Source organism: Cervus canadensis, chromosome 18 (assembly GCF_019320065.1).
Source record: "Cervus canadensis isolate Bull #8, Minnesota chromosome 18, ASM1932006v1, whole genome shotgun sequence".
NCBI classification, from domain to species: Eukaryota; Metazoa; Chordata; class Mammalia; order Artiodactyla; family Cervidae; genus Cervus; species Cervus canadensis.
Genome location: NC_057403.1, coordinates 42,231,979 through 42,257,942, shown reverse-complemented (window position 1 = coordinate 42,257,942; position 25,964 = coordinate 42,231,979). Strand labels below are relative to the sequence as shown.

The 25,964-nt window shown below is 48.6% G+C and overlaps 1 long non-coding RNA gene across 1 annotated transcript in view; it reads right to left on the bottom strand.

Annotated features, from left to right (window-relative positions):
• The window catches only part of LOC122421719, a 53,764-nt gene extending 37,149 nt beyond the window's left edge, over positions 1 to 16,615 (bottom strand). The window contains exons 1-3 of the long non-coding RNA XR_006263572.1: positions 16,138 to 16,615; positions 15,914 to 16,042; positions 15,095 to 15,215 (exon numbers count right to left, since the gene is read on the bottom strand). This is a non-coding gene — a long non-coding RNA (uncharacterized LOC122421719). The remainder of the gene's footprint in view (positions 1 to 15,094; positions 15,216 to 15,913; positions 16,043 to 16,137) is intronic.
• Positions 16,616 to 25,964: the final 9,349 nt, after the last annotated feature.

The window sequence follows — 25,964 nt, the reverse complement described above, 5'->3', positions numbered from 1 at the left end:
TCATCAAGAGGAATGACTGTCTCCTCGCTCCCCAGATCTCATTATCCCCTGAGCCTTACGTTCTTCTCCATCTGCATCGCCCATCCCATCCACCCTGCGTGCCTGCACTGGTGGCCCTGCTTCCTGCCTTCACCAGGCTCCTGGTCACGTTATGTGCCCTTGCGGCCAGGACAGCATATCTCCATGGTGCTGAGTACAGGGTCTGGAAGTGGAAGTGTTAGTCGCTCAGTCGTGTCCGACTCTTTGCGACTCCATGGATTGTTGCCTGCCAGGCTCCTCTGTCCACGGAATTTCCCAGGCGAGAATACTGGAGTGGGTTGCTGTTCCCTTCTCCAGTGTTTCTTCCTGACCCAGGGATCAAACCCAGGTCTCCTGCACTGCAGGCAGATTCTTTGCCATCTAAGCCACCAGGGAAGCCTGAAGACAGGACCTGATCCCTGAATACTGAACAAAGCAGAAAGTGTCAATATGTGCCATGATCTAGGATGATGATACAATAAGTGTCTCTCTCGCTCTCTATCCAAGAGATGACACAGCAGCATTCTCAAGGAGTCCAGGCTTTTATTTTCAATTCCTGTGTCTACCACTTAGTAACTGAGGGCGTCACTTTGCCTGTCTAAGCCTCAGTTTGCTCATCTGTAAAATGGGGACAATAGAGTCCCCACCTCCCTGGGCTGGTGAGAAGAGTGAGATGGTGATCCAAAGCATTGCCATGATGTCTGGAGCACTTTAGAAACACAGCGACTGTTCACTCCCAGGTGGTCCCAGACATCTTCTGTTTGCTCCTCCAGATCCAATCTCCACTCTTCTCCACCCTGCTCTGGGGCTTGAGACATTGATGTCTAAGACAGGGCCAAGGAGCTCCCTCACTCTCTTGCTTCTCGGTGGGTTTAGCCACTGGAAGTCCCAACAGCACACTAGAGGGGGAGGGGTGAAGCACACTGGGATATTTATTCCTCCAGCTTCCCCACCCTTGTCAGTCACCGTGGGTTGTCTGCACACCATACCGAAGGCCACTGCTCCTCCCAGACAGCCCTCTTAATTCAGCCCACTCCTGGGTTCCGTGAGAGTTACTTCTTTGCTTAGACCTTCACAGATACATCCCCAGGGGGCTGTCCCGTCCCTTGTCAGTATCCTCAACCCATCCCACTCCTTTATCCTTTCATTAACCTTGTCTTTTGTTACCTGTTTGGAATTATCGTCTGTTTCCTTTTAGGAGACACGCATGCATCTTCAGTCATGTCCGATTCTTTGTGATCCCATGGACTATAGCCCACCAGGCTTCTCTGTCCATGGAATTTTTCAAGCAAGAATATTGGAGCGGGTTGCCATTTCTTTCTCCAGGGGATCTTCCCGACACAGGGATCAAATCCGTGTCTCTTGGGTCTCCTGCATTGGCAGACAGTTCTTTACCAGCTGAGACACCAGGGAAGTGTCTTCTTTTAGGGCTCCTGACAAATTCATTGTGGCTAAGCTTTATTTATTGTTTTCTATCTTTCAAAAATTTTTCCTCATCTGCGATCACAGTAGATTTTCCCTGAGGTGTGGCAAAACACACTTAAGAGAAGAGCGATTAGAAGCTCAGAGAGGTAAACTGCTTTGCCCAAGGTCGATCAGAAGCTCAGAGAGGTAAACTGCTTTGCCCGAGGTCACGCAGCTAAGGAGCAGGGAGCCGCGTGGGAGGATGGGGAACTATTACCATTTCCTCAGCCCACATTTTTCAGGGCTAGACAGCACGGTGGATAACAGGCCTGCTTCCTCTTGGGTCAGGAGAGGAAACTTTTAAACACAGATAATCACAGGAGCTGGGTGGTGGGAGAGGCTTCAGGCAAGAGCCAAAAAATAGTAAAGGATGCAGAGCTAGAGACCGAGTTTTTAATAATAAATAAACGTGAAGATCGGACTCTTTACATGGAAGACTTGTGTTGCCGGCAGCCAGCATGGGGTACCCAGGAAGCCACCCACCCTCAGCCCTCAGGATTCTCTGGTTAGCGTCCAAGTGGTCAGTGGGACAAGGTCTTGAAGGATGATCTTCAAACCCCAGCGGGGAGGAGCAGTGAATATTTTGGGATGTTCCCTTTTCCCATACAAATAAAAAGGCCCTTAGAAGTCATATCGCATGTCTGAATTTCCTGCCTGTATATTAATCCGCTTTCATGTGAATTATGCGATATTGTCGTGGGGGAGAGGAGCAGCTGGACATTGAACGAGCAGCCCTGGAATCAAAGAGGACACATGCTGTGCCGTCACCTCTGCAAAGAAGCTCAGGGAGGGTGAGCTGCTCCATGGCACCCCACCTCCCCCAGGCCCACGGGGCCAGTGTGTTCCCAGAGGGGCCGGGGTGGGGGGCCTGGCCCCGACCAGGGGCCAGGGGACCGGGGTGGGGACTGGGGGCCGAGCGAGGGAATAGGTCAGATGCTCCATCAGAGAAGGTCACGCTGGAACTCAGGCTGACGGTTGCTAGGTTGACAGGCAGTCCCAGTGAGAAATAATCTGATTTTTCAAGAGAAGCCAGAAACCCGGGTTTTTATAGGAAGTCTTCCAAGCTTTAAATATGAGGGACAAATTCAAATTTCTAAAAGGTATTAAGTAGGCCAAGCAAAAGCCTCTGCAGTTTGCCTGTCGACAGACTTTCCAGATTCAATACATTGGCTGGGGGTGGGAGGAGGGGGAGTATCTGTTTCAAGGCTGGGAAAATAGTGTGACACTTTGATTTATGCTGAAATTAGGCAAAGACCTTCACCCCCATCCTTTTTTTTTTTTTCCTTCTCTTTTCACCCTCCTCAGATGCCTCTCCCTAATGCATTCAGTTTCCTAGTGTGATGTTATGAACAGCAAGCTAGAGGTGTGGTTATGAACTGAATGTTTATGTCCCCACAAATTCCTATATTGAAACCTTCTCCCCCACAATATGGTTGTCTTTGGAAGTAGAGCCTCTCAGGAAGTAATTAAGGTTAAAGACAGTCCTAAAGATGAGGCCTGATCTATAGGAACAGACCTTATAAGAAGAGACACCAAAATAGAACTACTATATGATCCAGTAATCCCACTACTGAGCGTATACTCAGAGAAAACCATAATCCAAAATGACACAAACACCCCAGTGCTCCCTGAAGCACTATTTGCAACAGACAGGACGTGGGAGCTACCTAAACATCCATCAGTAGAGGAATGGGTAAGGAAGATGTGGTACATGTATACAATGGACTATTACTCAGCCATAAAAAGGAATGAAACTGGGTCACCTGTAGAGATGTGGATGGACCTCGCATCTGTCATATAGAGTGAAGTAAGTCAGAAAGAGATAACCAAACATCATACATTAATGCATATGTGTGGAATCTAGGAATGTGGTACAGATGACATTTACAAAACAGAAATACAGACACAGACATAGAGAACAAGTGTATGGACATCAGTGGGGGGGGCAGTGGGGTGAATTGGGAGATTGACATGTATACACTATTGACACTATGTATAAAATAGACAACTAATGGGAACCTACTGGGTAGCTCAGGGAGCCCTGCTCAGTACCCTGTAGTGATCTAAATGGGAAAGAAATCGAAAAAAGAGGTTATATACGTACATGTGTTGCTGATTCACTTTGCTGTACAGAAGAAATTAACACAACACTATAAAACAACTATACTCCAATAAAATTTAAAAAAAAAATAAGAGACATCAGAGAGCTCATTCCCTCTCCCTATGCACACACAGCGGCAGGGCCACCTGAAGACAAGGAGAGAAGATGCCATCTGTACACCCAGAAGAGAAAGTGAAAGTGTGAGTCACTCAGTCATGTCCACCTCTTTGTGACCCCGTGGACTGTAGCTCGCCAGGCTCCTCTGTCCACGGAATTCTCCAGGCAAGAATACAGGAGTGGGTTGCCATTCCCTTCTCCAGGGGATCTTCCCAACCTGGATTGAACCCACGTTTCCTACAGTGCAGGCAGATTCTTTACTGTCTGAGCCACCAGCGAAGCCCACACCACAAAGAGAACTCTCACCAGTAACCATCCATGCCAAGTCCTGACCTGGGACTTCCAGCCCCCAGAGCCAGGAGAAAATAAATCTCTGTTGTTTAAGGTACCCAGTCTGTGGTATTTGTTCGCAGCCCAAGCAGACTAATGCAGGGTCCAAACCTTGTTTCCATTTGCTCCTATCCCAGAGATCCATGTTTCTAAGTCACAAATAGGCTTCCCTGGTGGTTCAGTGGTAAAGAATTCACCTGCCAAGTAGGAGGCATGGGTTCAATCCCTGGGTCAGGAAGATCCCCTGGAATAGGAAATGGCAACCCACTCCAGTATTCTTGCCTGGCAAATCCCATGGACAGAGGAGACTGGCAGGCTACAGTCCATGGAGTCTCAAAGAGTAAGGCACAATTTAGTGACTAAACAACAACCATCCACTGATGGAGATCGTGGCCACCTTGCAGGCTTGTTGATGGCATCAGTGGTGGCTGTGAAAGTGCCTTGTAAATGTCGAGATCTGCAACAGGGTAGGAGACACAGCTCATTCCTGAGGGCCCCAACTATTTCAAAAGCATGTAGCGACTATGACTACCAGTCTGTATACTCAGATGTGCAAAGAAGCATGAGAAGGTCTCTTAGTTTTACAAAACTGGATTAGGTGTCTGTTCCTCTGGGTAGCAGGCAGTTACAGTTTGGTCTCCTGTTTCACTCAGGGTTCAGCCAGGGCATCATCCTGGGTATTCCCCAGAGGGAAGATTTTAATTTAGGGCATTGAAAAAGGGTGCAGTTCTTGAAAGGTGGTAGGGGGTAGGGAGAAAGCAAGGGTTGGGGAGGCTGCTGCTGACTTCTAAGAAATCTGGACTTTCACAAATAGGGAGAAAGCTGTTGCCTGTGACCTCAGCCACACATGGCCCCAGTGTGTGAGCTTTGTAGTAGGAGGTCTGGACATCCCAGGAAGTCAGTTGCTGCTGGTTTCACGATGGGAAAATCCTTGTCTCCCCTCTCTTGTCTTACTCAAGGGATCATAATGCCCCCCAGGGTCTCGCTACCCAAGCCTTGAAGCTGTACCATGGCTCCCAGAGCAGGGACTGCAGATAAAGTAACAAGCCCTGCAACTTGGTCCAGGCTCCTGGTGCAGCCAGAGAGCAACTATTTCTTGGTCCAGCCACAGCTGGGAGGAAGCCAACAGGCATCCAGGGAGGGCTTCTCTCCCATGGAGCTGAGGAGACCTCTGGCTTTGGAAATGATGGCCAGACCTTGTCTTTATTGCTATCTTCCTGGCTTCAGCCCTGGGCTCTCCAGCGAGCTGTCATTCAGGGTCTCTTGCAGAGTTTTTGCAGGTTTCTGAGGGTCTTCTGCACCTCCCCTTCACTTGTGTGGGCTATTTCTCCAAATAGACGCTCTCCTCCTTTTTAGCACAGCAATCTGCAACTAATCCAGGTGGCTGATTCAAATTTGCCAAGCCCTTCCTCTTTCCTCCTCTCTCTCCTTCCCCCCTTTAAAAAAAAAAAAAACAAAAAAAAAAACCACTTCTAGTCACCCCTCTCAGGCATGTGGGAACTTAGTTCCCCAATCAGGGATCGAACCCATGCCCCCTGCATTGGCAGAGCAGAGTCTTAACCACGGGACCACCAGGGAAGTCTCTTTCTCTTTTCGTTTTAAAAATGTATTCTCCTTATCTATATGTCAATGTTTGTATTGAAATACAAATACCACACAACCTCTGGGGTCAGTGGGACCTGGATTTGAATCTTGCTTCTGCCCCTGGATCTCACTAGTCTGCATTTGCTTCCTTGCCCATCACACTGAGGGGGTCATAGACCATGAGGTTGAAGGGAGAAGAGGTTGGGGGTGAAACACCACCATTTTCACTGGTATCTTCCTCGTGTTGGGTCCCCTTCTGCGCTCAGAGTATAAGAGGACACGGGGGAAACGGCAGATACAGAATAACTTCTGTCCCTTTAAGGAACATCTTCACTCAGCTCTTTGTCACCATCCCAAGGCACCTTGGCTTGACTGAGTCAGAGAGACTGATGGGCAGGGACTTGGACCATATATTGATTGAACCTGTAGCATCACAAGCCCTTTATGGGGGCATGGAAGGTTCTCACAGAATAAGCCACACAAATCCTACAGCCTCAATATTCTGCTTTGCCTCATCCAGTAGGGGTCCTGGTCTCCTGGAGTCAGATGCAAGGACTGCATTCCCTGGCTCTGAGCTTAAGCCGGTTGTTATTGGATGCTCAGGCTGGTGTCTGCATGATAACCCCGGAGCTAGAATACTCGGGCAAGGGGCAGATGGGAAGGTCCCCAACATGTGTCTGTTGTCAGATGATGACTAAGCCGCCCTCATCGCCACTGGGCCTTGTCACAGTGGAATCATGTTTGTCAGACATGAATTGTAACCCTAAGGTTATCACATGGGTCCAGGGGAGGGATGCAGATGGTTTGCACCATCACCTTTGATCACTTCTCCTGGAGGCGTGGAGATCGGCAGGGCTAGGTCTCAGAGACAGATCTTTCCAGCTCCAGCCGAGGCAAGAGGCCAGACCTGGGAAAACCAAAGCTCTCTGCCACAGTTCCTTTCCAGAGAGGGTGATGGATTGAGACATATAATTAATATATGTCTATATATTTATATATAAAAACCCTTACAAATCACATCCCTCAAGCCAGGTCTTTAAATAATGGAAGACGGTAGATTACTGCTTTATTAGTCCCCTTCCAAAAGCTTATAAAAATTATCTTTTGCCGCTGGGAAGACATTTTTATCAGAATTTATGGTAACTCAGAGAGTCTCGAGATATCAGATTCAGAAACTAAGAAGCTTTCTGCAGCTCTTTCTGCAGCAGACAGACCCCGGTCTCCGCTCTCCTTGTAAATTAAAATCTCTAACATTATCTACGTTATGAAATAAGACACTTGGCTCTCCTATCTCGAGTCTGCTCTTTAATTAATATAGACTTGAGTAGTCAAAAGCTATAAATGCTTGTGACTCAGAAGAGTCAGTATGGGGTGACAGAGGGGGACACATGGAATCTGAAGAGAGGAAAATTTAAAACACACCCCTCCAGGGGCAAGGCTCTGGCTTGGGGGTAAGCATTCCATTAACGGTGTGGGGAGATTTTCCTTGGCATGTTCCTGGCCACGGCTGGGGGTCTCTATGACTCATCAGCCAGGATCTTATATCTCCCACATTGAGGGCCGCTGAGCTGGGTGTTCCTTGTTAGGAAAATGCAGGCTTTGCCTGCCAAGAGCTGGCATCTAGCAGAGCCTCTGAAGTGTGTTCAGGGATCAGTGATGAATCACACACCTTCAAAACTGATCCACCAGGAGATAACTATGGAAATCAAGGGGAACCCTTTACTTCCATGGGTTTCCCTAGTGGCTCATCTGGTAAAGAATTCGCCTGCAATGCGGGAGACCTGGGTTCGATCCCTGGGTTGGGAAGGTCCTCTGGAGAAGGGAATGGCTACCCATTCCAGTATTCTGACCTAGAGAATTCCATGGACTCTTTAGTCCATGGGGTCGCAAAGAGTTGGACATGACTGAGTGACTTTCACTTTACTTCCATAGCAATGTGATATTAACACAGCATCTGAGGGCTTGATCAATGGATTTGACTCATCAAACAAGATTCAGGCAAATCTAGATGCCCTCCTTTTCATTTTCCTAGTAACACTTTTTAAATTATCTTTTGCAGACATTCACAACAAATTATCTCATTTCTTTAGTTTCTAGATGATTTTCTAGATTGCTTTATTTAGATTTTATTATTTTTGAGAAATCTTTCAAAATTATTTTTGTGTTAACCAGGTTATTTTCTAGAGTATTTCATCTTAGGATCTCATTGTTATTTTCTAGATTAATTTAAAGCCTTAAAGTGGTTAAGACTTTGCCTTCCAATGCAGGGGGTTCAGGTTCGATCCCTGGTTCGGGAGTTAAGATTCCACATGCCATGTGATGCCGCAGTCAAAATTTATTTTTTTTAAATTAAAATTATTATTCAATTTGATCTTCACAAGAGCCCCAGAAGAGAGGGCCTATGAAGATAAGTATTCAGAGTAGATATGTGAGGGAACTGAGACTCATAGAGGAGAAATGATTTGTTCAAGATTGCTCACCTCTTAAATGGCAGAAGCAGGTTTCAAGTGTAAGCCTCCAAGCCCGGGGTTCAACACTCTTTCCCAACTAAGTCACATTGATGTTAGATCTTCTTTCTAAGAGTACTTCTCTTTCAAAGTAGGTGGCTTGCAGAGCGACAACCCCCAAGAGCAAATGCCTAACGATGGAATTAACCCTCTGCTATCCAACAAGAGAAAATGTCAAAATACAGACTTTCTGGCAGGCTGCAGGAAGGCAAAGATGATGCGTGTGTGTGCATGCTCAGCTGTGTCCGACTCTGCGACCCCACAGACTGTAGCCCACCAGGTTTCCTTGACAATGGAATTTTCCAGGCAAGAATACTGGAGTGGGTTGCCAGTTCCTACTCCAGGGGATCTTCCTGACCCAGGGATCGAATCCGCATCTCTTGTGTCTCCTGCGTTGACAGGTAGATTCTTTACCACTGTACCACCTGGGAAGCCTGAGGATAATTTAGATGGTACATTTAAGATGGAGCTAAGACAGCCCCCTGAGCCATACCAGGAAGGTCGGCCCCCGTTGTTGAACCATCCCTGGTGCCCAGGTCATAGTGGAAGGAACTTGGACATCACTTCAGAAGAGCCTGCTGAGGTGGAGGTGGCTACTCATCAAACAAGCCTCCTGGGGGATTCACAGGCAAACTCCATCTGACCTTGACCAGCACTGCCTGGCATCCGGTCCCACCTCCTTCCCCAAAGAGGGTGTCGGGCATCCTTCCAGGATGGGCTTTTATTCCCTTTAATAGAGAAATAGGAAATGAGCCTTAAGAGAAAGTGAGGAGTTATTGCTGCATTTAATTGCTCTAAAAATATCTCAGGAGAGCTGACTGTGAGTACCCGCCTCCCACCCCTGGTACTGATCCAGTGTTCCAGGGAGAAGTGGCCATGCCCCAGATTATGCTCAAGAAACCCAAACAGCTGATAATCCTGAAAAGGGCAGGTTTGTACCAGGCCAGCTCAGTAAGAAGCAAGGCCCAGATCTCCTGACCTGATGCAGCCTTGGGCACTGCAAGGCTGCCAGGAAGAAGTGGTGTGAAACCACGTTGGGAAGGAGCCGACACAGCTCCCAGTCCTGTCTGTGCCCAGTTATGAGCGTACCTCTCTCCTCTCCACTCTAGACCCCTGCCTCCTTCATCTGCAAGAAGATGGGGTCTTGTTCTTTCTAAGGCAGCTTCTGTAGTGGACATGGTTGGTGACCTTCCTAGCCCTCCTGCCTTTTCCTTCCTCCTGACAGTGCGGGTGTTATTCAGGATCCCTCCATTGCATTTCTGGCTCCAGGAAGAAACTCTGGCTGATTTGAGCCATTCAACACATGGCATTCCATGGGATTCTTGTTGCTTTAGAGGTGGGTGTATGTCCTGTCTGCTCTGAAATCCATCACCACCTTTGTGCCAAAGTCCTGCTTCCCACCGGCTGCTCTCAGCCCCTGATAAACCACACTGAGACTGCATCACTGTCTATGACTTCTCTCCAACTTTCCTCCCCTCTCTCTTCCTCTGGCATCTTTTTTTCAGACTCCAACCCCTGGGGTACCAGGAGTGGCCTGAGACAACAGGTGGTAAGATGAGGGTGCAGGACTGACTCTCCCAGCACCTGGTGAGAGAAGAGGGTGATGTCCTGGTTGGTAGGTGGAGCAGGATAATCCTCTGCACAATGTGCCAGCTCAATTGTCAAAGATTTTACTGGGACGACCTGGGAAACATACTAGTGGAGGTGGATGCTGAGGCCGGAATGATGGTGCAGGTATTTGAAATATATGAGCTGAGCGACACCCACAAAGACAGCGGAGCTGGCTGGCTGATGCTAAGTTGTGTCGACCCCTGCAGTTTATGGGTAGATAATACGAGACTGACAGTAATTCCCAGGCAGTTAATAGCAAGTGTGAGGACCAGAGGGCTTTGGTGGTAGCTCAGAGAGAGTCCTTTATCACCTGTCCGGGAAGGGTGGACACAGCTGAGCAGAGGTGGAGGGCTCAGTTGTAAGAACTGCATGACTCCACGGATGTCCAACGCAGCGTCAATGCAGTTCAGTGATGCAAAGGTCAGCACCCTAGTTGGGACAACCTGGGACCCTGAAGTATGGAATGGGAGCCCCCGGGTGGATGTCCTGGAGAATGTGGATTCTACAACTCCCTTGGGCCCTCAATGTTTGCGGAGGTGACCTGCCCTTCCCTAAAAAGAGCTGGCACCTCTTCTGTGCTAGGAGATGCCACGAAGGGTCTCCCCAACCAGGCAATAAACGCTTCCCCTGGGAGCTGACCACCAGGGTGAAATCCCACATTAGTGCCAAGCCTGAGATGACAGGAAGGGGTTATGTGGTTAAAGAATGCAAGAATTAGCACTGTGTTGTGGCTCAGGCAGCACCCTTGGGCATGCTCCTAGGGTTGGGCTTAAGTCATCTTGTTCAACATGGCTGGAGTATAAAACTAGATAAACAAGAATTCATTGATCGAGGGCACTTTCTCAGGGCCTGAGGGCTTCACACCCCAGCAAGGACCGCAATGTGTGTGCTGAGTCGCTCAGTTGTGTCCAAGTTTTTGCAACCCCATGGACTCTAGACCACCAAGCTCCTCCCCGTCCGTGGGATTCTCCAGGCAAGAATACTGGAGCATGTTGCCATTTCCTTCTCCAGGGGATCTTCCCGACTCAGGGATCAAACCTGCGTCTCCTGCTTTGGCAGGTGGATTCTTTACCACTGTGCCACCAAGGATCCCAGAAAACGGGACAAACTCACTACTAGGGTGGTTACTAGAAGCCTAGAGGAAACAGTGTCTCAGTTGAGAAATCTTTCAAAATTATTTTTGTGTTAACTGGGTTATTTTCTAGAGTATTTCATCTTAGGATCTCATTGTTATTTTCTAGATTAAGTTAAAGTCTTAAAGTGGCTAAGACTTCACCTTCCAATGCAAGGGGTTCAGGTTCGATCCCTGGTCAGGGAGCTAAGATTCCACATGCCGTGTGACACAGCCAAAATTAATTTTTAAAAATTAAAGTTATTATTCAATTTGATCTTCACAAGAGTCCCACTGGAAATGTCTGAGATGCCCCAGGCAGGAGGCGGAGGGAGAGATGCAGGCTGAGGGAGGTGGGTGTGCTGAAGTAGATCTCATGAGAGGTGGGAAGAGCCATCAGAGGACTCACTTCCACAAAAGGTCCCAGCAGGAACAGCATCCACCGAGGCCATCAAGAAGACCCTGGGTTTGGGGGGAAGCAGCATCACTCCAAAGCTCAGTGGAGGCTTTCCCCGGCCGACCTCTAACCACAGGGACCATAATGGTCCAAGGGCAGCAACTGCTGAGCTCCAAGATCCATCTCCATCTTTATACCCAGGCCACTCCCCCCACAGGCTGCTCCCAGCCAATGAATGGATGTGACAGGGCTACTAAGCCAAGCTAGATCCAGAGAGACATGGGACTCCTCTAATGGTGACCTGGGGACTGTGGCTCTTAAACTCCCCAACAGCTTTACTGACCCTTCTGCAGGCCTGCCTGGAGGTCCAGGACACTCCCACCCAACCTCACTGCCCTCTCTCCTCACTCAGGGTCAGCTGGTGGTTCCCTAATCACATCCTTGTGCATTTGCTTCTCAGAATAACTCACGGAGGAGCCATGCCAAGGAAGACAGAATGGAGAGACAAAGGAACCAGGTTCTCCACAATTTCCTCCAAGCTATTGGATCTCCCAGCCCTGCTGCCTGTCTGATGAAATCCCCACTCCAGTGGGATGCAAAGCTCCTTATATGCCAGCTCTGAGGTATTTGCCCAGGGCAGCCAGAGCAGCAGCTGGTACAACTTCCCGTAGTGATTTCTCGTGAGACTTGGAGGCTCAGATGGTATATGACCAGATCTTGAACCCAGGTCTTTCAACTTTTATGAGACTATTTCAGGCTATTTTCCTTCCCACTTCAAGATCTAGACTGAATGACTTTCCAAAGGAAGAGCCTTCCTCCAGCAAAGGATACACAATCCTACAAATAAATAGCCACTCACTCACAGATCCAGTGAGTCAATAAGGGTTACCAAAACTTGATATTTATAACCGAAAATTAGCAGGTTAGGAGAGCTTCCTGAAGACTTGATTCAGCATTTGGCAAAGAAGATGGGCTGCCGTGCAAGGCTTGGCGGCATCACAGAATGCTACCACATGTTCCCACAGGCCGGGATCTCACACGCGAGATGCTCGGGCCCCGGCAGGGCTGCCTCGGGCTGGCCCTGGTTTGCAGTGGCTGCTATTCTTACATTTAATTATGAGTAACTGTTGGTTTGGTTCCCTCGTCATCACTGTAGCTTGTGGCGGGTGGTTGGTTAACCCCACAGCGTGCAGGGAGGCATATTTGCACCAGTGAGTGTGGGACCCATGATTTTCCAATAACTACCAGACTCTGAAACATGTAGGTGTTGCTGTTTGGCTCTGAATCACCCCTGTGCCCTTATTTCTCTCGCAGAATGTATCTGTGAGCTTCTGCAGTGCTACCCCGGGGGCCCTTTCATGTCCTCAGGGCCTCCTTTTTCCTTCTGCCCGTCAGATAGGATGAGACAGAGGGTCTGGGGGCTTCGGTTTGCCCAAAGTGGACTGTGGACATGACTGTAGGGGAGCCAGTGTTCTAGAAGATTCTAGGACTGAGGTGCTGGGGGTTGAAGAAGGGGAAAAATGAGAGGATCAAGGCTCTTGACCCTCTACTCCCATGTCAATCAGAGCGTCTCCATGGAAGCTTGTCTTCTGTGCTCTGGTCCTATGGGGGCTGGGAGGGGTGGGGAGGGATACGGCGGGGGCTGGCCCTCAGCAGTAAGCAGAGACTGTGCATCACTAGTGTCTGCTGGGGAGGACCCTGACTCAGTCCTACATCACTGCTGCGTCACTGTAGCATTAAGGTTTTCTAGCGGCAAGCGACAGAAACCAACTTGAGCTAACTTAAGCAGAAAAACAAAAAAACTCCCAATGAACAAATATACATATATATACAACCATGTGTAAAACAGCTAATTGGAAGCTACTATATAGCACAGGGAGCTCACCTCGGTGCTCTGTGATGATCTAGAGGGGCTGGATGTGGGGGTTGGAGGGAGATTCAAGAGGGAGAGGATATATGTATACACATAGCTGATTTGGGCTCCTCGGGTAGCTCAGCTGGTAAAGAATCCACCTGCAATGCAGGAGATCCTGGTTTAATTCCTGGGTCGGGAAGTTCCCCTGGAGAAGGGATAGGATCCCCACTGCAGTATTCTTGGGCTTCCCTGGTGGCTCAGATGGTAAAGAATCCACTGGCAATGCGAGAAACCTGGGTTCAATCCCTAGGTCAGGAAGATCCCCTGGAGGAAGGCATGGCAACCCACTCCAATTTTCTTGCCTGGAGAATTCCATGGACAGAGGAGCCTGGTAGGCTACAGTCCATGGGGTCGCAAAGAGTCAGACACAGCTGAGCAACTTCACTTTACTGAGCAACTTCACTTTAGAACTGAGAAGTTCTAAACACTCAATTTGTCTTTCCTTATTTAAGCCTGGGCAACAATCCTGGTAGCTCAAATGATGAAGAATCTGCCTGCAATGCAGGAGACCTGAGTTCAATCTCTGGGCTGGGAAGATCCCCTGGAGAAGAGAATGGCAACCTACTCCAGTACTCTTGCCTGGAAAATCCCATAGACAGAGGAGCCTGGTGGGCTACAGTCCATGGGGTCATTAAGAGTTGGACACGACTGACTGAGCACATAAACTAAAACATGAATAAATAAGTTACCCTAAATCACACAGATAGTAGAGCCAGTAGCCTGCCTCAACCTGGCTGTGTGCCCCCCAACCCTCACCACCCACCCCACACGAAGGTCACTGCTCTCAATGGTTATCTGTACCAATTGTCTCCTTCATGGCTCTAAGATGCACTTCCCAACATCTGTCTTGAAGTCTGAGATCATAACAACCCTTCTCTTGCTAGTCTCAGGTATCTCACTATGGCCTGTGGTTCCCCTATATCCTGCCCACATGTTGTACTCCTTTATTAAAACCTCCTTATGTTATCTTAATTTAAATGTACCACCTGTAATAGCACTAGTATTCATACTAGCATATTTCATAGCACGCTAAACGCCTTTGATTATAAACCACGTCATTATTCTGTGTATTTATCATGAAGACATAGAAAAAAATGTGGCCAATTAAATAACGCCATGCTTCATTGATTGTGTGGCCATCAACAGAGTGTGAAAATTTGAGTCTTAAACCAGCGAAATAGAGTATTACTCCTGCTTCAGGGATGAAAGGATGACAACAGGAAGAAGATAAGTAACTGGTTGAGTCACCCAGCTAGGAGATGGCTGAGCCAAGGCTTATACCAGACAGTTTCATTCTAGATTCCATACCTTACCCATCCCTATGACGCCGGGCTGGGGAAAATGCTGTGGGGGTGGAGCGGGGTGGGCTTGGGGTTGGGGTGGGTGGGGGCAACCTTGCAGCTGAGGCCAGCAGGGGGAACAGGGAGCTAGCCTGGACCTCATGCTGAATCCAAAGGTCTGGGGGCCCATGCACAGTCGTCGCCGGGCGACTCAGGGTGGGGAGAGGAGAGCAAAAAGGCCAGCGCCCCCTAGCGGAGAAGTCAAACACTGCCCCGACCCCTGGGGAGGGCCGAGGATAACCCCGCCTCCCTGCCTAAAGAGGCCCGGGTCCCCCACCCCCACGCCGTGCTTTCCAAGTTCAACATGTCATCCGTCGACAAATATAGACCAGGAGAAACCTAAATAAGTGAGTGGCTGCTCGGAGCCGCAGGACAGCTAACCATAATGGGGGTTTTTGGTTTTCTGCTTGAGACACAGACAGCACATTCCTCGGCCGAAATAGCTGGGTGGAGAAACGGGGCATTATTGGGCGGGAACACCCGGCCAGGATGAGCCAAACAAGACAGAAATAGGCCCAAGCCACCACATGAAGGGAGCTTGTCAGTGTTTGGCCGACCGTGCCCCGCCTGGCCCTGCCCCGCGGGGGTGTTGCTCTTACCTGGGGAGGCTCCGGTGTCACACCCCCGTCACCTCGGTCCCCAGAAGAAGGCTGGGGTGTGCTTCCCTGGGCTCTCAGCCTTTGGCAGCAGGGGTAGCAGCCCCCTCCTCAGACAAGGTTCCTGGGGAAGGGAGAGCAGGTCTGGATCCTGGCAGCCCTGTGCCCACCATGCACGCACAAACACACGTGCAGGCTCCCCCAGTATACAGCACATATGCCCTCACAGACGCACACAGACACACGCCATCTCCCCGCAGGTCCGGAAACACAAACGTGAACTCATGCAGCCATGCATGCAAGACTGAGGCTGTGCGTGCACACAGGAACACAAAGGCAAGCGCAGGCCACAATGCCATGCACACAGCCACGTGTACACAGACACACGCATTCACTTACACCCACACATGCTTGAGAGATCCACACAACCGTGCCCACTTATCCTCACACACACACACACACACATACACACACTCATATGAACATGCAGCTCACTTATCCTCACACAGACACTTACACACACTCATATGTACATGTAGCTCACTTATTCTTACACACACACATACACACACTCATATGTACATGTAGCTCACTTATCCTCACACACACACATACACACACTCATATGTACATGTAGCTCACTTATCCTCACACACACACACACTCATATGTACATGTAGCTCACTTATCCTCACACACACACACTCATATGTACATGTAGCTCACTTATCCTCACACACACACACACACATATGCACATGTATCTACACACAAATATACAGGTAGGCAAGTGTACATTCATGATCGTATAATCTTAGTCACCTTGTCACTGGCCCAGGCACCTCCTCTTTCTCTGGATGTGATCACCCCAGAGGTAACTGGGCTGTCTTCACCGCAGAGGACTGAGGTCATCTCATTGGAATAAGCATCCAAGGACATCTTTGGGCAGCTCTAGGATGGGAGGATTAGGGAGAAGTTGCCCAGGAAGTGCAGAATCTACCTGGTCCTGCAGCCCACACTCCGGCTCCCAGCTGGCTTTGCCTCACCTTATTCTCCAGGTCGTCCCCAGCAAAGAAGGTGTAAACAGTAACCCAGCCGCAGGTGCTTCTCATAGTCTGGTCTGGCCGTGTCCACAGCTTGTCAGCACCACATTTCCATGAACTTCCCAATCCCTGTGAGTCTATGAGCTCTGTGCGGCCAGGGCCCCGGCACTGATGCTCATCCCAGGATGCACTGCGGTGCTTGTGCTCAGTATCCATATCAATAAATGAATAAATGGGTGAAGTCAGAGAGCGGGGATTGATAGTCCCACCTAACAGCTGGAGAGACTGAGGCCCAGAGAGGCCTGGGTCTGCCCCCAGGGCTGCCCCATCTACGGACTCCCTTGATTCCTCCTTCCTCCCCACACCCGGGCCTGGGCTGGGAAGCTTGGACAAGTCGGCAGCCAGGTGGGCCTGAGAGCTCCAGGCTTCCTGCCCTGGCTCTGCCCTGTGCCAGCACCGGGTATGGAAGCGACTTCCTAGCACCTCCTCCACCCCTTGGAAGCGCTGGCTGCCTATTCTTGCCCCAGCGGACCTGGGAATGGACCACAGTTTTCTGGCCCCAAGACCAGGCTGGAAGGAAGGAGGAACTGATGGAGACAGCAGGGGTCAGTGTTTGTTCAGCAGAGGCCACACCGGGAGGGGCGGGGAGGACCCGTGTCTCCCAGGCGGGGCACCCAGCAGATGCTCAGACACAGGGTAACAGATCCACCGACCAAGCCCCTGGCCTGAGCTCAGAGCAGGGGAGGGCGCCATCTGAATCTCCCCAGGAACCCACACTGACACGCTGGGAAAGACCTTTAACATTAAGGCAATTTGGGGATTTTCCAGCTTTTGTTCCATAGCGATAGAAACTTTTCTTCAGATAATTTTTGTTTTCAGTTTTAAATGAAGGTATAATTTACATTCAGTAAAAATGCACCCTTAGAGTGCACAACTCTGCTGGTTTAATAAACACGGTTGTGTCACTCTGACCACAAAGAACAGAAGAGAGTCAGCCTCCGCCAGAGTCAGCCCTCCCTTCCCCTCTCCAGCCCCCAACTTTGTACACCTCTCCCCACCCTGAGAAATCAGTGATCTGTCTCTTTCCACAGACTTTTGCTATTTTCACAATGCTGTGGAGATGAGAGCCTACATATCGTAGCCATTTCATTTAACATGCTACATCTGGGATTGGCCGTGTTGCTGTCTCAGCAGTTCGTTCCTTTTGATCGCTGGGTAGTATTTCAACACCTGGATAAAGTGCAGTATATCTATGTCCCACATGTGGGACATTTATGTTGTTTCCACTTTTTGGCTATTCCAACTACAGCTTCTACGAACACTTGCACACCTGCTTTTATGTAAACATATGTATTTTTTTTGTTCCTTGGTAAATAACCCAGGAAGCAATAAAGGAGCAAAATAAGTGAGATGGAGAAAGGAAAAAAGGAAAAAAAGGGGGGGGGGGGGAGGGTGTTTCAGTGACGGCTACTATATGCTCATCATGAGCTCTAATCCTTCCAATAGCCTGACTTGTACAAAATGTGTACCATTATTTTCTGTACATATACATGTAGATTGATTATATTAATATGTGCTAATGTACATATATTAATATATGCATTAATATTAATGTATATATTGTGTGTATTAAATATGTTAATATATTATATATTTAAATATATAGCATATATTTTGTTGTCGTTCAGTTGCTATGTCTGACTCTTTGTGACCCCTTGAACTGCAGCATGCCACATTATATATACAATTTTATATATACGCACATTCATGTATCAGATACTTGTGTAGTTCTGGCTGTGTGCCAGGTCCTCTTCTTAGAACCTTACAAATATTTTAAAACATTTTTATTGTAAAAGCCATATAATATAAAACATGCTATTTTAACCATATTTAACTGGACAAGTCAGTGGCATTAAGTACATTCACATTGCTGTGCAACTCTCACCATCAGCCGTCTCCTGAATTTTTCACCTTCCTAAACTGAAACTCTGCCCCCAGTATTTACACTGACTCCCCCATTCACACCCCACACCCTCTGGCCCCTGGCATACACCAATGTACTTTGTGACTCTATGAATGTGGCTATTCTAGGTACCCTGTACAAGTGGAATCAAACAGTATTTGTCTGCACCTACTATATATTGGGAGAGTTTCCCAGGTGGCACAGCGGTAAAGAATCTGCCTGCTAATGCAGGAGACACAAGAGATGCAGATTCAACCCCTGGGTCAGGAAGATCTTCTGAAGAAGGCAATGGCAACCCACTCCAGTATTCTTGCCTGGAGAATCCCATGGACAGAGGAGCCTGGTGGGCTACAGTCCACGTGGTCACAAAGAGTCACACAGCTGAGCAACTGAGCACACACACACAGCACTGTGTACTGGGATGCATTTCTAAGGTTAACTTAACATATGTCCTACAAGCCGACTGTACCTTCTATTTTCCCCCCTGTGCTATACAGTAGGTTCTCGTTAGGTATCTGTTTTATACACAGTGAGTATACATGTTAATCCCAATCTCCCAGTTTGGTGTCCATACGTCTGTTCTCTATGTCTGTGTCTCTATTTCTGCTTTGCAAATTGGTCTGTACCATTTTTCTAAATTCCACATATATGGGTTAATATGAGATATTTGTTTTTCTCTTTCTGACTTAATGTCACCCTGTAGGACAGTTTCTAGGTCCATCCACATCTCTGAAAATGGCACAATTTCATTCTTTTATATGGCTGAGTAATATGCCTACAAATTCATTAATTTTCAATAGCCCTTGTAGTAGGTTGAACGGTGACACCCAGAAAGATATGTCTAAGTTCTGTGAACATGACCTGTTTGAAAAAAGGGTCCTGGCAAATGCAATCAAGTTAAGGGTCTTGAGTGGACATCACCCTGGATTATGTGGGTGAGTCCTACATCCAATAACAAATGTCCTCATAAGAGACAGAAGAGGGGAACAGAGAAGAGGAGGCCATGGAAAACAAAGGCAGAGACTAGAGTGTCACAGCCACACACAATGGAACTCTGGAGCCACCAGAAGGTGAGGGAGGCCGGAAAAGATTCTGCCCAAGAGCCTTTGGAGGGAGCATGGCCCTGCCAGCTCCTTGAATTTGGACTTCCAGCCCCAAAACTATAAACCAATACATTTCTGTTGCTTTAAGCCACCCAGTTTGTAGCAATTTGTCATGGCAGCCCTAGGAAACTCATACAATCCTATAAGTTCAATAGTATTATTATCCTCATTTTTCAGATGAGGAAACTGAGGCACAGAGAGATTATGTAACTTGCCCAAGGCCACAGAGCCAGTAAGGGGCAGAGTCCAGATTCAAATCCAGACTCAGTGCTCTTTTCTTTTTTGAAATTCATTTATTCACTTATTTATTTTACTTATAAACTTTTGGCTGCTGTGGGTCTTTGTTGCTGCACATGGGCTTTCTCTAGTTTCGGCAAGTGGGGCCTGCTCTCTGGCTGTGGTGCTCGGGCTTCTTATTGTGGTAGCTTCTCTTGTAGCAGAGCCCAGGCTGTAGAGTTTACGGGCTTCAGTAGCTGTGGTGAATGGGCTTAAATGTCTCACGGCATGTGGAATCTTCCTGGATCAGGGATCGAACCCTTGTTCCTTGCCTTGGCAGGTGGATTCTTAACCACTGGAGCATCAGAGAAGTCCCAGACTCAGCGCTCTTAACCATGATGTCCTACAGGGAGAGGTTACGTGACTCAGCCACTGTCCCCCAGCTGGTAAATGGCTGAATCATGATTTGAACCCAGGAACACTGACTGCAAAGTACACAGGATTCCCCTGAGGCTGTAACACCACTTAGCTCTCCAGTCGTCCCTAAAGGGCCCTCTTTGAAACCTATACCCAAGCTGCCTCTCTCGTGAAGCGGTGCTGGGCAGAGATACAGGTCTCTGTCCCGGAACTTCCTCCAAACAGGAGCCTCCTCTCTGCTGCCGCCTCGGCCCAGGTTGAACTACAAGAGACCGTGATTTATACAGTGCAATCCGACACCTCCTCGCTTCATCTTCCCACAATTAAGCAGGGCCTGGTGGTGACAAACGGCCCCCACGCCCATGGCATCGTGCTCCCAGGGACCCTGCTCTCCTCGGCAGCCCCCAGAAGCTAATTCATCCTTTTCTGGCTGCCCAGGTTGGAGTTGATAAATCAAGCCAGCTTGAGAGCCAATTACAAGGTCATCACTCAGTGGAGAGAGAAGATTGCCTGGAGTTTCTGAACTTCATATTTTATCGGAGCAGCAGGCAGCGCAGGGCCACTGACCCCCTTGCCTCGGGAGAGACATGGTTTCTAATCCATCAACACAGCCCACCTGCCCCAAAGAGAGTCTGCCTCCTCTCAATGTCTCCAGGGCTTGGTGTTCAGTCCTCAGTGAGGGTCCACAGACACAGAGGCGGGAGGGTGGCCCCTGACAGTCACCCCACCCTTGCCCCAGCTGCCTCAAAGCCTTCTTGCTTTCTTATTTCTGGAAATACAGTCAAGCATAGCCCAATGCCAGGCTTCCCAGGTGATGCTAATGGTAAAGAACCTGTCTGCCAAGCAGGAAACATAAGAGAGACAAGTTCGATACCTGGGTTGGGAAGATCCCCTGGAAGAGGGCATGGCAACCCACTCCAGTATTCTTGCCTGGAGAATCCCACGGACAGAAGAGCCCAGCAGACTGCAGTCTCTGCGGTCACAAAGAGTCAGACACAATTGAAGTGACTTAGCGTGCACGCAAAGCCCAATGCCAGGGCAGGGCTGACTCAGCTTTGAGTGGCTCTTTATAGTGTGGCATTTCCAGTCCAAATCTAGGCTTCATTGCTCAGTAGTTCTGTGACTACAGACAAGTTACTTATCCTTTGTTAGCTTCAGCTTCCTCGTCCATGAAGAGGGTTGTGATGATTAAATGAGATAATACACACAGAATGCTTGGATCTACACATGGTCCCTGCTTTGGAAAAAAAAAAAAAAAAGCCTTCTCATCATGAAGCATATTGTTAAGTTTCTGGGAACTTGGAGGAACAGGAGATGCTACACGACAGGCCTGTGCGAGGTGGGGCTTCAACCTCATCACACACATAGCCTTGCATCTACCCAGTCTTCTTGGGGTTCTTAAGATCAAGACTGCCCTTCAGTGGTGGGGGGTAAGGCTGGCCATCAAGATAGCTTAGCCCTCCCTTCCAGCCCACTGAGCTTCTAGTTTCTTCCCACGACTAGGTCCTTGGAAGGGAACAGGTACCTTCCTCATTCTGTACAAAAATATTAATTACATTTATTGAGAGTGAAGCCCTTATCCTTCTGTGTAAGTTAGGGTTGGATTATGCTTTGGAAAATAGAATTATTCATGATGATTTGAACCAGTGATTCTCAAAGTGTGCTTCCCATACCAGCACCATGAACATCACCTGACAGCATGTTAGAAAAAAAAACTCTGTAGGGTTCACCCCCAGGCCCATTGAACCAGAAATTCTTGGGGCTGGAGCCCAGGTATCTTTGTTTTAACCAGCTCTCCATGTTATTTCAATGCAGGCTAGAGCTTGAGAATCCCTGACTTAAACAAAAATAGGTTAATTCTCCATCCCCTAGAAGAAATCCAGAAACAGACAGCCCAGGGCCAGTGTGACATCTCCATCTCTTTATTCCACCATCTTTGGCACGTGGATCTATTGTTAAGATCACTTTATATTCCAGGATGGCTGCTGGAGCTCCAGCCATCTAGTCTGCATTCAACACAAGGAGAATGAAACAGGGAGGAAAGAGCAGTAGGCTTATCTCTCAGTTAAGGCAGACCCCTTTAATGTTCCTGGAGACTCTACCACCACCAATAACTTCCACTCATATCTCAGAGGTCATCCCTAGCTTCAAGGGAGACCAGGAATTATTGTCTTCTATCTGGGCACTTTGCTGCCCTAGAAAAGACTCAAAGGCCTATTGGTAATGAGAAAAGGCAAATAGACATCGAGGTGGCATCTAACAGACTCTCCCACACAAACACTCTAACCTTCCCAACAGTTCTCACAGGGAGATGCGATTGTTTCTTCCACTTTACAAATGAGGAAAGTGACCTTCAGAGAGCTCAATGTCAAGTAGCAAGAAGGAGCTAATTCGCTTTGGCTGAACTACTTCGTTCTCATACCCCCTACCCTCTATTACTGCTCTTCAGTTTCAAGAGCAGCCTGGGGGGAGAGGGTTGGCAGGCATGGGCATGGGCTTATATAATTTTTCCCCTTTTCCAGACCCCAAAATTCACCCACCCTTTCTCCCTCTAGGAGCCAGAAGAGTTTTCAGGCTTGATTGGGGTGGAGAATGGAAAGGAGAGAGGGGAGGGGTCAGGCCCTCTCCAGAGTCCAGGAAGCCCCTTCTCTTTCCAGAGGTAAATAGCAAAACTTAATTAGCAGGTCATGTGTGCCAGGCAAGTAATCCATGGGTTTTGGAGGCATCTGTTTCCAGATGCTCAGAGGGAATATTACTAGCTCCCTTCCACTTGAGCACCGAAGCTCAAACCTGCCTGGACTGGGATAGGGCTCGCTCAGCGGTGAGGGCCAGGGACGGGGGTTTCCTTTCCCAGGCTTTCTAGCAAATTCCTCAACTCAGGCTCTTTGGGGAGCCCATAGTGCATCCTCAAACAATAAGGTCATTCAGGGCAGTAGCCCCCAGCAGCTTGTCTCTCATCTCAGGTGGAGTCACTGAAATATTTCAAGGAAGTATTTCTGAATTGACCTTGAGCGAGAAAACAAAGTAGGTTCAAAAACAAAGAAAATATTTAGAGTTTCAGGTCAGATGGGGGTTTTGAGGGGGTTTCCCTTGTGACTCAGCTGGTAAAGAATCCGCCTGCAATGCGGAAGACCTGGGTTCGATCCCTGGGTTGGGAAGATCCCCTGGAGAAGGGAAAGGTTACCCACTCAAGTATTCTGGCCTGGAGAATTCCATGGACTGTATAGTTCATGGGGTCCCAAAGAGTTGGACACGACTGAGCGAATTTCACTTTCACTTTCACTTTCAAGAGAGGGGTGCTGTGGTTTTGAAGCAGTAATAAGGCCGGCCCCCTGCTCTCCTTCAAAAATTCTCTCCCTCCCTCTTGGCTATCCAGCCACCAGTGGTCTCTGCACTCCATCCCTTTGAGATAAGCACTGCTCTGTCTTTTGGTTAAAAATTGCTCTGTTCCCTCCTGGTCAGGGTGATGCATCAAGTCCCCAGGTACTCATCGAGGAGTGAGTTTGGGGTCTCTTTTCTGAACAAGAAGTCTTAGGGTGTCCAGAAATTCTGGAAGAAGGCAAAGGAAGAGACCCACTCCTAGTGTATCTGGGCCTCAGTGTCCACCTGTGAAAAATGGGGCTGTCCCTTATCCAGGATCTTAAGTATCTGAACTTTGACTTCCTGCTTTCACTAGAGCCTGGGTATTGGGCAGGCCCTAGCAAAAGAGCCCTAGGAAAATTTGTTTTTTCATTTTCTGTATATTATGATATGTTTACATCTCACAAAACCTTTCCTGGTGGCTCAGTGGTGAAGAATTTGCCTGCCAATGCAGGAGACACAGGTTTGATCCCTGATCCAGGAAGATCCCACATGCCGCGGAGCAACTAAGCCCATGCACCTCAACTAACTGAGCCTGTGCTTTAGCGCCTGGGAGCTGCAAGTACTGAGCCCCTACTCCACAACTGCCAAAGCCCAAGCGCCCTGGAGTCCGTGCTCCACGATGAGAGAGGCCACCTCAACGAGAAGCCCACATACCGCAACCAAGAGTAGCCTCACTCTCCGCAGCTAGAGAAAGCCCTTGCAGCAATGAAGACCCAGCATAACCAAAAATAAATAAGCAAAAAAAAAAAAAAAAACTTTCTGTCTAGGTTGCAACTGTTTTTCCCTGGTAGCCAATTCCTGGACAGCAAAGGCCCAGTCAGGAACGGAACTTTAATATGAAAACTAACCAGTCTGCCACCCCTTCTCTATGTGGCCTTGCACTTCAGAAGGCAACATTCCTCTGTCTTCGTCATCACAGGGCCAGGCACCAGTCAGCAACAGGCCCCCCTCCCCTCCAGCCCACACCTGCTGAAATGATTCACCCCAGCCAGTCTGAGGTGGTTCACTGAATCCTACCTTGCCTGTCCCTCGGGAATCCCAATAAGAGCTGGGGCCTCAGCGTTCCCTGCCCTATGCTGTCTTCTGCCTCCTATCACCCTGGTGTCTTTCCCATGTGGCTCTGCATAGCATGCCAGGTCTCCTGTCTCTAGGACCCCTGAGTATAAATATTAAACTTTGCTTTCCCAAGTGTCCTTAATGGTTGCCCCAGACTGACCATCTTTAAAAAAGAAATACAAAGCAGCCTGCCCTGGAAAACGGGGTCCTGATACTAGCATCTCATGGCTCTCAGTAGATTCAGAAGTAAAATGTCCCATAGCCTGGGAAGAATCCTAGCACCCTCTTAGGGATTATTATGAAGGTTCAGAGATGTGGACACAGGGGTGTGTGGGATTTCCTGCTCATCCAGTATCCATATATCGCCCCAGATCTCCTGCAATATATAGGACTGTGTGATTAGAGCTGGTCAATGAGCAGAAGCAGTGAGCATTATTGGGTTGGCCAAAGCATTTGAAAGCTGATTGTCAACCTTCCAGTTGTCTCTTCTGTGATCATGGAAGCCTTGTGTTAAGAGGGTGGAAGCTGTCTAGGTCACTTAGTCACTGCAGGGGAACAAGAAGCCTTGGAGAGCAGCTTCATTTGCACAGGAGTTTTCATGGGTGATGAACGTCTGTTGAGTTTCGGTGCCTGGAGATATGGATTCTATTTTGTTACTGCAACACAAATGAACTCATCCTGATTAATACTGGGTGACTGAACTATTTGATACTAGACTGGTGAGGAGTCCATGAACTCACTGGTTGGCCAGATGAGGAGGGTGTTTCTAAGTATAATGATGCAATGGAAGAATACTTTAACAGGCAGACTCTGTAAGACGAACAAAATTTGTCTTAGATGACACCAGCTTCCAAGGGTGAAGAATCATGCCACCGGGGGAGGACCAAGATCCTTCAGAGGGAAGAACAAGAAGTAGGGGAAGGTCAGAGGGAGGAGAACCAGAGCAAGCAGAAGCAGTCAATGCCCATCCCAGACTGTGTGGCATGAAAGATCCCTCCCAGGGAAGGAACAGCAGTAAGGGCTTTATATCAGCCTCAGTCTTGGGAAAGTTTGCAGTTAGCTCATAGGTAAGACTGTAATGTACTATTCTCACCCTCCACCCCATATTATGGGCATAACTGAGAAACACACCAGGGTGGCTCCACGCCCTCTTCGAAAGAGCATTAGCTATCTTTAGAGTCGGAAAAGATGAAAAGAAAGAAATGCAACCCCAGCCTCCAGCTGCATTCTGCTACAATAAGTCTATTATTTTGTGCACTCGGGACCAGGTCCTAGCATTAGGGCCAAGCCCCTCCCCGAAACAAGGAGGGCATCTCTCCGCCATGGCCACCAGCCAAACACAGCTCATTTGCTTCAGAACCTTAACAACAAACACACAAACTCCCAAACCCGTGGGCCCCTGTCTTCCTCCTCCCATGGCTGATGGGGGAGAGCAGGAAGGGGCTGAGGTTATTGAAATGCTATTTTAAACTCCAAGTCAATGTTAAGCAAAACCTTGAGGCTGATTAAACACGACCTTCGGGCCACAGGGCACCCGCTCAAAAAGGCAAACAGCTTCCACCCTCTCAGCAGCTCCGGGCTTGTTTATTGGTTTGAAAGCCCTTAAGGGGCTTGCCAAGCAGAGGGGCAAGCAGGGGGAAACTTTAATATCTAAAGGGAGAGATCAAAAGCAGTTGACATTTCTGGCAGAGAGCAAGCGCGTATGTATCTTT